Consider the following 11,753-nt stretch of genomic DNA (forward strand, 5'->3'; position numbering starts at 1 on the left):
ATGCCGTCCAGCGTCCAGGGACGCTGGACGTGCTATTGGTGGCCGAGCAGTGGAGTATACACTGACATGGGCGGTACAAACGAGCTAGCCAAATGGTGGGCCACTCATGCAGGCCTCACCTTGAAGTATGCATATAATCTAAGCCGTCCATCCCGTTTCCCAGATTATTTTACCCGTTGAGACAAAATTTGGGACCAATCTGAAAATCAAACGGGCCATACCATAGGGAATAGCGATCCTACCTTCGATTTACTCCATTATGTTCCTGTATATAAAAAACAGCCCAACTTTGGACTCTATAGGTCTGTATCGAGCCACAGGGACCCATGGCCGGATTGGATCTTGTCGATGCGGGCCCCATCTACTAAAAACCGTGGAAAAACAAAAAAAAAAGAAAGAAAGAGAGAGAGAGCCAGCGCTGACGCTGCTGCTGCAGGATGTGCAGGCAGCGCCTGCGGCTGGCGGGCGGGCGGCCAAGAGGCAGGGACCCACGGCTCCATCCGTGGGCCCCACCATGATGTATATTTTGTATCCACACCGCCCATTTGGTGGGCCACTATCTGACGTGGACCCCCCTCTAAAAATCAGGCCAATCCAATGCTCGGGCAGCCCACATCACAAGAAACAGTGTGAATTGAACTCTACCATTGAAACCCTTTCTGGGTCCACAGAAGTTCCAGATCAAGTTGAAATTTGTTGTTCCCTTTCACCCTGGCCCGTGTGACCTTATGAACGGATCGGATGGAAGATAAACGCTATGTTGGGCCTCACATGGGACCCACAGTGATGCATGTGTTACATGCCCACCGTCCAGACGGACGGTGGGGCCTACTTGATGTATGTGTTCATCCGCACCGTCCTCCTGGACGGTGGGACCCCCTCCCTGCTGCACGTGAGTGTGCACGTGTGTGCACGTGTGTATGCATGTGGGTGTGTGTGCACGTGTGTGAGTGTGTGTGGATATACATACATACATATATATATATATATGTATATATATATAATATTATATTATTATTATATATAATATTGTATATATTTACATATATTAATATTATATATATAATATATATATATATATATATATATATATATATATATATATATGATGGTGGGCCTCTATGGGCCCCACCATGATGCATGTGTTGCATCCAAGTTGTTCAACCATATGGCCGTTGTTGAGGCCCACTTAATGTGTACTTGTGGCCATTGTTGAGGCCCACCTGGATGTGTATTTGTGGCCATTATTGAGGCCCACCTTGGTATATACATAAGGCCCATGTGATTCGACCCATTTAACGTATTTAAAGGCCCATGGGTTATGGCCCATTGCAATGTACATAAGGCCCACTAATGCAGCCCACTTGATTTATATAAGGCCCATATGAGATAGCCCATTTGATGTATCTGAGAACTATGGGTCGAGGCCTAATGAGATGTATATTGGTCCATTGCAATGTGTGATTTCCTATGGTTTGTGTAATGGTACTTTATGGCGGGCTATGCCTTGGGAACAATGTTGGTTTGACGTCCACATTGTAAGGATAATGTTGGTTAAATGTCCGCATTGTCACACTCCTTAAGGCCCACTGATAGGTCCATACTTATACTCTGCAGGCCGTCTAGGCCCATCTCTATGATACGCAGAGCCCATCCCTATATGCATGTTTAGTATAGATCCATGACTTATTATCATACGCATCATATGTATGACTGGTATGAGGAGTGATTGATCATAGCATATGCCTTCGGGCAGACTGTTACGAGCTCCCTGATAGGCGGAGTTGCCCTGCATGAGCACATGGTTTACGCAGGACTATTGCATGACTGGTAGTGTGACTCATGCACTTGCATTGTGTGATTGTAGTTACTGTATGCCCTAGCGACACCAGGGCCATAGCCTCCACAGACACATCGTGGGTGGCTGGATTGGATACCGGAAATGTTTGGTTCTAGCATACGGGCGCCATAGATGTCCCTGGGTGAAAATCCCTAAACCCGATGGTATCAGAGGATGACTCCAACGTCGAGACCGAGTGGATGTACGAGCGAATGCGGGCCGAATACCAGGAGGCCGCGTCTCCCACTGTGTCGTGGTAAGTTAGAAAGGAGTGTGGCCTTACTCGCCCGAGGGTAGGGGGCAATACTAGGCTGAGTTTGACCAGCTCGCGAATGGGTCCGCTATCGACGTGCCGGATAGGTATTGGCAGACTATTGGTCAGGCGGATAGTGAGGTTTGTTACGCTCACTTGGACTGTGCGGCTAGGAGAGCGACAGTGCCATTTGGAGTGTATTGAACCCCGGTGATTATCCAGAATGAGAACTGTACTGATACATGATGAGGATTAGCATGCTTGAGTTGCATCTCGCATCGCATGGCCGTATTATGGCCGATAACATTCATATCTTGTACCGCATAGCCTTGGTACGGCTGATTGCATTCATGTGCCCATTATCATGATTTTCGCATTACTCTGCCTTGCATTTTGAGCACGCTTATATTGCGCACATACTCACACCACCCTCTAAGCTTTCCATAAGCTTATGCACGATTGATGCGTGCAGGTGACGCCAGGATGCAGTCGCAGCCATAGTCTCGCTGTAGTTGGAGCGTGCAGCCGAGCTTCTGGAGTTTTGTTTCTTTTATTACATTGTATTTTTCCCTTTCAGTCGCATTGTACTAAAAAGTTTTTGATCATAGTGGATTTTGTGGTGGTGTTCTTGTGCTTATTATTTGTGGGTTATGCTTTTGTTATGATCATTATGAATCAGACTAATGATTTGAAACCCTCCTGGTAGTATCCCAGGATCGGAACCTGGTGAATGGGTGCCGGGATCCGAGAATGGGGTTCTACGGAGGCTGTCGGCGCCGGATTCGGCGATCGGGAATTTTGTGAGCCCGGTTTCCGAGTTCGGGGCGTGACATATTGCATGCCTCCGAGTGAAATGGAGGAATTGAGGAAGCAGATAGATTACTTGTTGAATTTGGGCTTTATTCGACCTAGTGTGTCTCATTGGGGAGCACCTGTTCTGTTTGCCAAGAAGAAGGATGATTCCTTGTGATTATGTATAGATTATCGCAGGTTGAATCAGGTCACAGTGAAGAATAAGTATCCCTTGCCCAGGATCGATGACCTGTTTGATCAGTTGAAGGGGGCACGGTACTTTTTTAAGATTTATCCGTAGTTAGGGTATCATCAGTTGCGCGTCAAGGATAAGGACGTGCAGAAAACTACATTCAGAACTAGCTTCAGCCATTATGAGTTCCTTGTGATGTCGTTCGGTCTTACAAATGCACCGGCCATATTCATGGATCTGATGAACAGGGTATTTCAGCCGTTTTTGTTTCGATTCGTCATTGTCTTTATCGATGACATTTTGATATACTCTGCGAGTTGGGAAGAGCACAAGGAGCACTTAAGAGTGGTCTTGGATACTCTCAGGAAGAATCATCTTTTTGCACAGTACAAGAAATGTGACTTCTGGAAAGAGGAAGTCAAGTTCCAAGGACATGTGATATCTAAGGAAGGTATCGCAGTCGACCTCGCTAAGGTAGCTGCAGTTCAGGACTGGAAGCAGCCTGGTTCAGTTACTGAGGTGAGGAGCTTTTTGGGCCTAGCAGGTTATTATCGATGCTTCATACGAGATTTCTCAAAGATAGCCAGACCGTTGTCTCAGTTGACACGGAAAGACTTGAAGTTCGCCTGGAATGAGAAGGCCGAAACAGCTTTTCAGAGCTGAAGGATAAGTTGACGTCCACCCCTGTGCTAGTATTGCCAAAGCAAGGGGTTAAGTATACGATATATACTAACGCCTCTCGCATTGGTCTGGGTTGTGTCCTTATGCAAAAGGACAGGGTGATTGCATATGCCTCGAGACAGTTAAGGAAACACGAAGAGAATTACCTTACACACGACCTAGAGTTGGCAGCTGTCATTTTCGCACTAAAGCTCAAGAGACATTACCTCTATGGAGAGGAGTTCGAGCTCTTTTGTGACCACAAGAGCCTTAAGTATATCTTTACTCAGTGTGACTTGAATATGAGGCAACGCCGATGGATGGAAACCTTGAAGGACTTTAAGTTCGATGATTCCTACCATCCGGGCAAGACAAACCTTGTGACAGACGCGTTGAGCAACAAGAAGACTATAGAGTTTGCGGCTCCGCTAATGATAGCAGAATGGGACATGATGGAGTTTGTGCAATACTTTGAGCAGAAACTCACAGTGGAAGAGCCATATGAGGTTATCGCACACATTCGAGTATAACCCCTCATTGATGATAGGATCATTGCAGCTCAGGCAGATGATAAGCTATTGGCGAAGATGAGAGAGCGGGTTCATACAGATGAGGACTCCGAGTGGAGTGTTGGTTCGGATGGGGGCCTACGATATCATGGCTGCCTATGTGTCCCAGACGTTCCTAACTTGAGACGGGAGGTTCTCGAGTCAGCCCATAATTCAAAGCTTGCGATGCATCCAGGTAGCACGAAGATGTATCAAGACATGAGGAGATCTTACTGGTGGGACAACATGAAGATTCACATTGCTGATTTCGTATCCCATTGTCTCACGTGCCAGCAGGTCAAGGCAGAGCATCGCCGACCTCCTGGACTGCTTCAGCCCATGCCCATAGCTGAATGGAAGTGGTATTTTATCTCCATCGATTTTATTTCAGGGCTACTGAAAACGAGGAAGGGACATGACTCCATTTGGGTGATCGTCGACCGATTGACGAAATTGGCTCATTTCTTACCGATCAGAGTCACGAACTTTGCAGACAAGTTGGTTAGGTTGTACATCAAGGAAATTGTACGTCTGCACGGAGTTCCCTTGGAGATTGTGCTGACAGAGACACGCGATTCACATCTATCTTCTGGACGCGTATCCAGGAAGCGATGGGTGTGAAATTGAAGTTCAGTACCGCGTTTCATCCGCAGACAGACGGGCAGACGGAACGTGTGAATCAGATTTTGGAGGACATGTTGCGAGCTTGTGTTTTGGATTTCAAGGACAGTTGGGATGACTGTCTCCCTTATGCAGAGTTCGCATATAACAACAGCTTCCAGGCGAGTATCGGCATGGCTCCCTACGAGGCATTGTATGGTTGCCCGTGTAGAGCACCGTATTGCTGGGCAGAAGTTGGTGAGCGTAGTTTGATAGGCTCAGAGTTGGTTCAAGCGACTTTAGAGAAAATCGACATTATTCGACGTCGACTTCTGACAGCCCAGAGTAGGTAAAAGAGTTACGCTAATACGAGGCGACGACCGCTTGAATTCGAGGTTGGAGACCATGTATTTCTTAAGGTTTCCCCTATGAAAGGAGTCCTGCAGTTTGGTAAGAAGGGAAAGCTCACGCTGAGATATATTGGTCCATTTCAGATACTGGATCGAGTGGGGGCAGTAGCCTATCGCCTTGCTTTGCCCACACTACTCACGGGTATGTATAATGTAATTCATGTATCCATGTTGAAGAAGTACGTTCCTGATCCTTCGCATATTATCAGTTGGGAGCAGGTGCAGTTGAGCGAGGATGCCACCTATGTACTGCGACTGACATGTATTCTAGATAGGTAGGAGCAGGTATTGCGTAGCAAGGTCATCCCACTTGTGAAAGTACTGTGGACGCATCACAGTGAAGAAGAGGCTACTTTAAATTCGATCTGTAAGACCCAAAACCTGTAGAATCATTAGCGCTATGTTACCCTGAAATCTTAGATTCAATGCTAAATCCAGTTGCTCTCGGGAGTACTTGGAAACTTTATATCGGGCCTGGACCGTGCGTCGAAAGTCCGATGGCGATGAACTTAGACAATTATGATCACCTTGTTGGGCTTGACAATCACCTCGAGAATCAAGTCCAGATGATGTCCTGAGACGATTTGCTTGAGTCCGGAGTAAAGAGTGTGAGAACGGTGAGAAATTAAATATGAATTTTAGAAATCTAAGTCGTGTCGCTTGCGCGCCGATTTTAAGCATTCTGACCATTGGATTCTGACCCAAATTTACCCTCGGATCAGGAAAGATGGCCCACCCATGTCCAAGTGCTTGTGGCCCTGATCGAGTGTCGGTGACCGTTGAATTGAAATTGGTCCGCCATGAGCGATCTGGAAACCCGATCGGACTGAAAACTTAACTCGCTTAAGATCCAATATTAGTGAGCTTAAGTCCAACCGCACTCAGAAAAAGGACCTCTAGAAATGCTCCATTGGATCGAAATAGACCCGATCTGGTTATAACCTAAGTATACCTTGGTCCTGGAGCTATTTCCATCAATTTTAGGCCTATATAAAGACCTTAAACCCTCACTCTCAAACTCCATACAGATTTTCTAAACCCTAGCTAGAAGAGAAAGAGAGAAAGAGAGAGAAAGAGAGAGAGAAGTTGGTGAATCATCTTGGCATTCTTTACTATTACTTGGCATACCTAATCCATCTCATCTGAATCGTTATTCTGACGATTCTAATCTCGTTCTTGGGTAAGTCAATCAAACCCTAACCTGTTTTGGAACTTAGGATGGTCTAAGTGTTGATGTAGCTAACCGAATTCATGCCTTAGGTTGTCTAGTCGCCGTTGACAAAGACTTATCGTCTAAATCAGATCCGTTGTGCACTTTCTGGTTTAAGGTGCGGACTATATTCGTATAGGTTATGGTTTTCAAGGCTTTCAAAGTTGGTTAATGATTTATTATTGTTGTGGGTGAAATTTCACATGTGAAGTGCGATGTTTATATTGCATTTCTGATATATATGAACTATATTGAGATTTGTGTATTTCATGTATAGGTAGAAAGTAGCGTATACGTATGAAATACGAGCATGTGTTTGCCATGATTAATTGTCATATGTTCGTGCTAGTTGTACGTGTATCAACTCCTTGGCGAAAGGAATTGTCTAAATGTGTGTTATCACCAACATACGTCATGTATGTTGGAATATGTAGTCTAAGTGTTGTAGAAATGTCTGAATGATTAAGTGTGTAATATGTTATCCTGTTTATGGGCGTTGAGAAGAGATTCTCAACTATCTTATTGATGTGTATGATTTCCTACATGCAATTTTCATTCTTTGTTTGTTTAAATTCAAGCACTACTTAGGTGTGAATTCATGTTAAGTTGAAATCCATCAAATGCTCACATGCTTGTATGATTGGAATTGTTGTTCTTTTACTGTTTTGAATATTTGTTATAATTGACGGTGTTTGGGACTATGAAATAGTCCAGGACATCGGTAACGAGATTGAGTTCGTGGCTGAGATTGTTTTCACCACGTAGGACGTGTTTGGTGAACCCGAGTCATATTAGGGTTGTCGGCAGTGGTTTGGCCACATGGAGTGTTCGCGCACTTCATGTCGTTCAACTTAACGTGCGTTCATGCTAGTCGAGCTCGTCAAGCAACCCGATTGTCCCGGTGGATGTTCACCATGTATGGACGCTACTGTTTGAATCTAGGGTACCAGACTTACTAGTGTAATCCCGTTAACCATTGTACCTTGATCCGCTAAGACTCATGAGCCGGGCATGGTAGTATAGGACACCGTGGTCGAGATGTCGGCCTACGCTGGGGTGACGAGCCTCCCCGTAGTGACTAGTGAGCAAACCAGACTCGTGAGCCGATTATGGTGGTATGGGACACTATGTTTGTGCTGTCGGCCTACATTGATTGGTGACGAGCCCTTTGTAGTGACCTCAAGCATAACTTGATACTGCATTGAGGTGACGAGCCTTAGTGTAGCAACTAAGGTATGACTAGGCATGCATTGATTGGTGACGAGCCCTTTGCAGCGACCTAGAACCATATGATCGTTTGAGATTGTCTAGGACTGACGACCCTAAAATGGATCACTATTTGGGAATTGATATGGGGAAGGTACCTTAGCTTCCCAATCCTGCTGTATGAAAAGGACTAATAACAACTCGGTAATCATATTCATACACTGCATTGTATGTGCCTTGGCGCTGTGGAGCACTGCAGGAGGTTGTCATGCGTACCGTAAGATGAAGACGCTAAGGGAGTGCAGGCGAGGGCATGCATCATTTCTACATACATCCTTGCATTAATAAGAGTAAATAGGACCTGTTTGATTGTATTGCCTTATCATTACTGCTTGATTGAATTGATAACATGTTAACTTTTACTGTATAGTTCCACTGAGTTGATCACTCACTCCCACGTTCTGGGATGGTGTTTCGACACCAACCAGACTCTGTCTTAGATGCAGATGATGATGCGACCCCCAAGGCAGAGTAGGAGTATGAGGATGATGAGGAGGCATTCTCCTCTATGCAGTTCTCAGGCGGGTTCATGTGAGTCGTGTCTTGATCTATGGGGATTCAGGGTTTATATTGAAATGGGTTATGTTATTTTGATACTTATAATTTGAGACAAACACTTGTAATTATAACCTAGCAGAGCATACATATCTCAGGAACTTATGCATGTACACATATATTTCTTTAGTCTTCCGCTTGCATATTTCACCTGTCTTTGGATTATATTGCAGTTTTGACTTAATCTACTTCATGTGTTATGCACTAATACAGACAACATACATTCATCATTACATATATTGCATAAGTGATGTTTTAAAACTCGGGAGCTGAGTTGTGCTCGACCCCAAAATTTCAGGGCGTTACATAGACTAGATCATTGTCAGAGAAGGAAATAACTGGCATACAATCTTCTTTCTTTTTCATTCTCCATCTTAGTCAACAACACTCCTCTTATATCTTCATCGGATAACACCTCGATCAGGCTTTGCCGAGAGTCTCTTGACAACTTCCGAGCATCGTAGACACTCAATCGGGCCGAAATACCTTTTAGATGACTTATAACATCATAATTGACTTTCTTTACCCCTGTTTCCTTTCCCTTGTCACTGCTACTGCTGCTGTTACTGCTATTAGCCTGATTCCTAGTCGTTCCCGCTTTCAGCTTTTCATTTCTTGAATTTGACGGACTGGCCATCTTTTTCCCCGACCGTAGGGTGGTCACTGCAACATTTTTTCCCTATTTTCTGATCGCTTACTTGATAGTCTTTTTGAATGCTTAGCACATTTGTTGTAGCTATTATGTCTCTTTCCTTCTCTTTTTCGATTATTATCTCGCCCCTGTTTATCATCCTCTGTATGATACACTTCAGCATATAACAATTTTCTGTCGGATGTCCTATTATGCGGTGATAATGATAAAAGTCCTTTTCTTTCATATTAGAAGTTTCTTTAGGCCATTTTGATATGGGTAACTCAATTGTCCTTGCTTTTAACAATTGATTTATCATAGGGAGTACGTCTTCTTTTTCGAACGCGAAACCCTCGTGAGAATTTAACGATCAAAGCTTTTTATCATGAAACCTGCCTCTGGGCCGATTCGACTCCTCTCTTCTTTCTGTTCATTTATTTCTTGCTTCTCTCATATCCTAATTTCTGTATTCTCTCACATCGCGGCTTCTCCTTTCATGCTCTACCATATTTGTGATCTTTTTTGTGGTCCTCTCCCGACCATTTCACTACTAAATGCCGGTATTTTCCGCGTCATCAGTTCTAATGCATGCACTTTCGTAGCCAAATCACGGAAAGTCCTGATGTCAGCACTGGTGAGACAAAAAACTACCCCTGTTTTCATAGAATTTAAGCACATTTTCACCTACTCTCTTTCCTCTGGCAATTGCCTGCAAGAAGCCTTCATAGTCTTCCATCTGTCTAATGGTGCCAAATGATCAAGATTAATAGTCCGTTCTACTATCACATTGCGCAAGAGAATATCCCGCATAAACTCAGGATCTTCATCGGGTGACCGAAGATGGCGCACCATGATAGGAGCCGAATGAGATGAAGAGGGAACATGAGATCCTTTCTTCTTGGTTCTACCCTCCATTGTAATAAAGAAATCAAGGAATAAAGAGATTGCAAAAGAGGCAAGACGAGTTTCTAGTAGATCATATTTTTTGATAGAAAACTCCCAAAACAATCATAAAGCATGAAATAAACCACACAAATGAAGAAAAGGAAGTGCAAAAGACTTAAATCTAAAAGAAAATTGAAAACAATGCACTAACCATGGAGGAATCAAAGATGGATTCGATCGGTCGTGGTAGGGCTCGTTGGAGAAGAAGAGCCAAATGAAGAAAAAAGTGATTTTCCCCAAATAAATGGATAAACCCGAGATTCACGACTGGTCGAGTACATACTCGACCGGTCAAGCCATGACTCGTCGATTTTGTACTTGACTGGTTGTGTAACACTGAAAATATGCAATTTTACATAAAATTTAAATTTTAAAAATTTTAAAATAATAAATATATACATTATGATACAGAGAGGCACAAATCATCAGTTCATATTACACATACCAAGATCAAATTTCAATTTTACAAATCTATTTTTGTCGAGCGATTTTGTGAATATGTCTGTAAGTTAAGTCTCGGTTGGAATATATTCTAATGAAATTATCTTGTCTTCCACCAGTTCACGAATATAATGATATCTAATGTCAATATTCTTGGTTTATGAATGTTGAATTGGATTTTTAGAGATATTAATTGCGCTGGAATTGTCACAATATAAAACCATGGACTCTTACGCAATTCCGTAATCGCTTAACATTCTTTTCATCATCACAAGCTGAGTGCAAGCATTACTTACAGCAATATATTCAGCCTCAGCTGTGGAGAGCGATACAGAACTTTGTTTCTTATTTAGCCAAGAAACTAAACAATTCCCGACATAGAAACAACCACCACTAGTCGATTTACGATCATCAATGTTACCAGCCCAATCAGCATCCGTGTAACCAGCTAATTGCACACCAGTATCATGTGGATACCAGAGACCAAGATTAGCTGAACTAGCGACATATCGCAAAATGTCCTTAACAACTATGAAATGTGACTCTTTAGGGTCAGACTGATATCTAGCACACATTCCTACGCTAAATCAATATCAGGTTGGCTAGTGGTTAAATAAAGTAAACTACCTATCATACTGCGATACAACTTAGGATTCACACTCTTACCTGTTGAATCCTTAGAGAGTTTTAGAGTAGTACTCATCGGAGTATCAAAATTTTTCCCACTCTTAAATCTGAACTTTTTAACTAAGTTCAGAGCATATTTGGTTTGAGAGATAAAGAAACCATCAAGGAGCTATTTAACTTGCAACCCTAAGAAATAGTTTAGTTCCCCAACCATACTCAATTCAAATTTAGGTTTCATAAGATCTGTAAATTCAACAGTCATGTTAGTACAAGTAGATCCATACATAATGTCATCAACATAGATTTGCACTATTAGTATGTGATCATTATGTTTCTTTACAAATAATGCCTTATCAACACTTCCCATTATAAAGTGATGACATAGTAGAAACTTAGTCAACTTTTCGTACCATGCCCTGGGAGCTTGTTTCAAACCATAGAGTGCCTTTTTCAGGCGGTAGACATGATTAGCATGCTTAGGGTCTTCAAAACTAGTTGGTTGTTCAACATACACTTCTTCATGTAAATCGCTATTTAAGAATACATTATTTACATCCATTTAGTATATTTTGAATTTTTTAAAGCTTCAATGGATATAAATAGTCTGATTGATTCAAGACAAGCTACTAGGGCAAAGGTCTCATCATAATCAATGCCTTCTATTTGAGTGTACCCTTGTATAACCAGCCTGGCGTTGTTTCTAATAATATTACCAAGTTCATCAGACTTATTTTTGAAAATCCATTTTGTTTCGATAATGTGTTTATCTTTTAGTCTAGGAA

Source organism: Magnolia sinica, chromosome 5, assembly GCF_029962835.1.
Source record: "Magnolia sinica isolate HGM2019 chromosome 5, MsV1, whole genome shotgun sequence".
Lineage (NCBI taxonomy): Eukaryota > Viridiplantae > Streptophyta > Magnoliopsida > Magnoliales > Magnoliaceae > Magnolia > Magnolia sinica.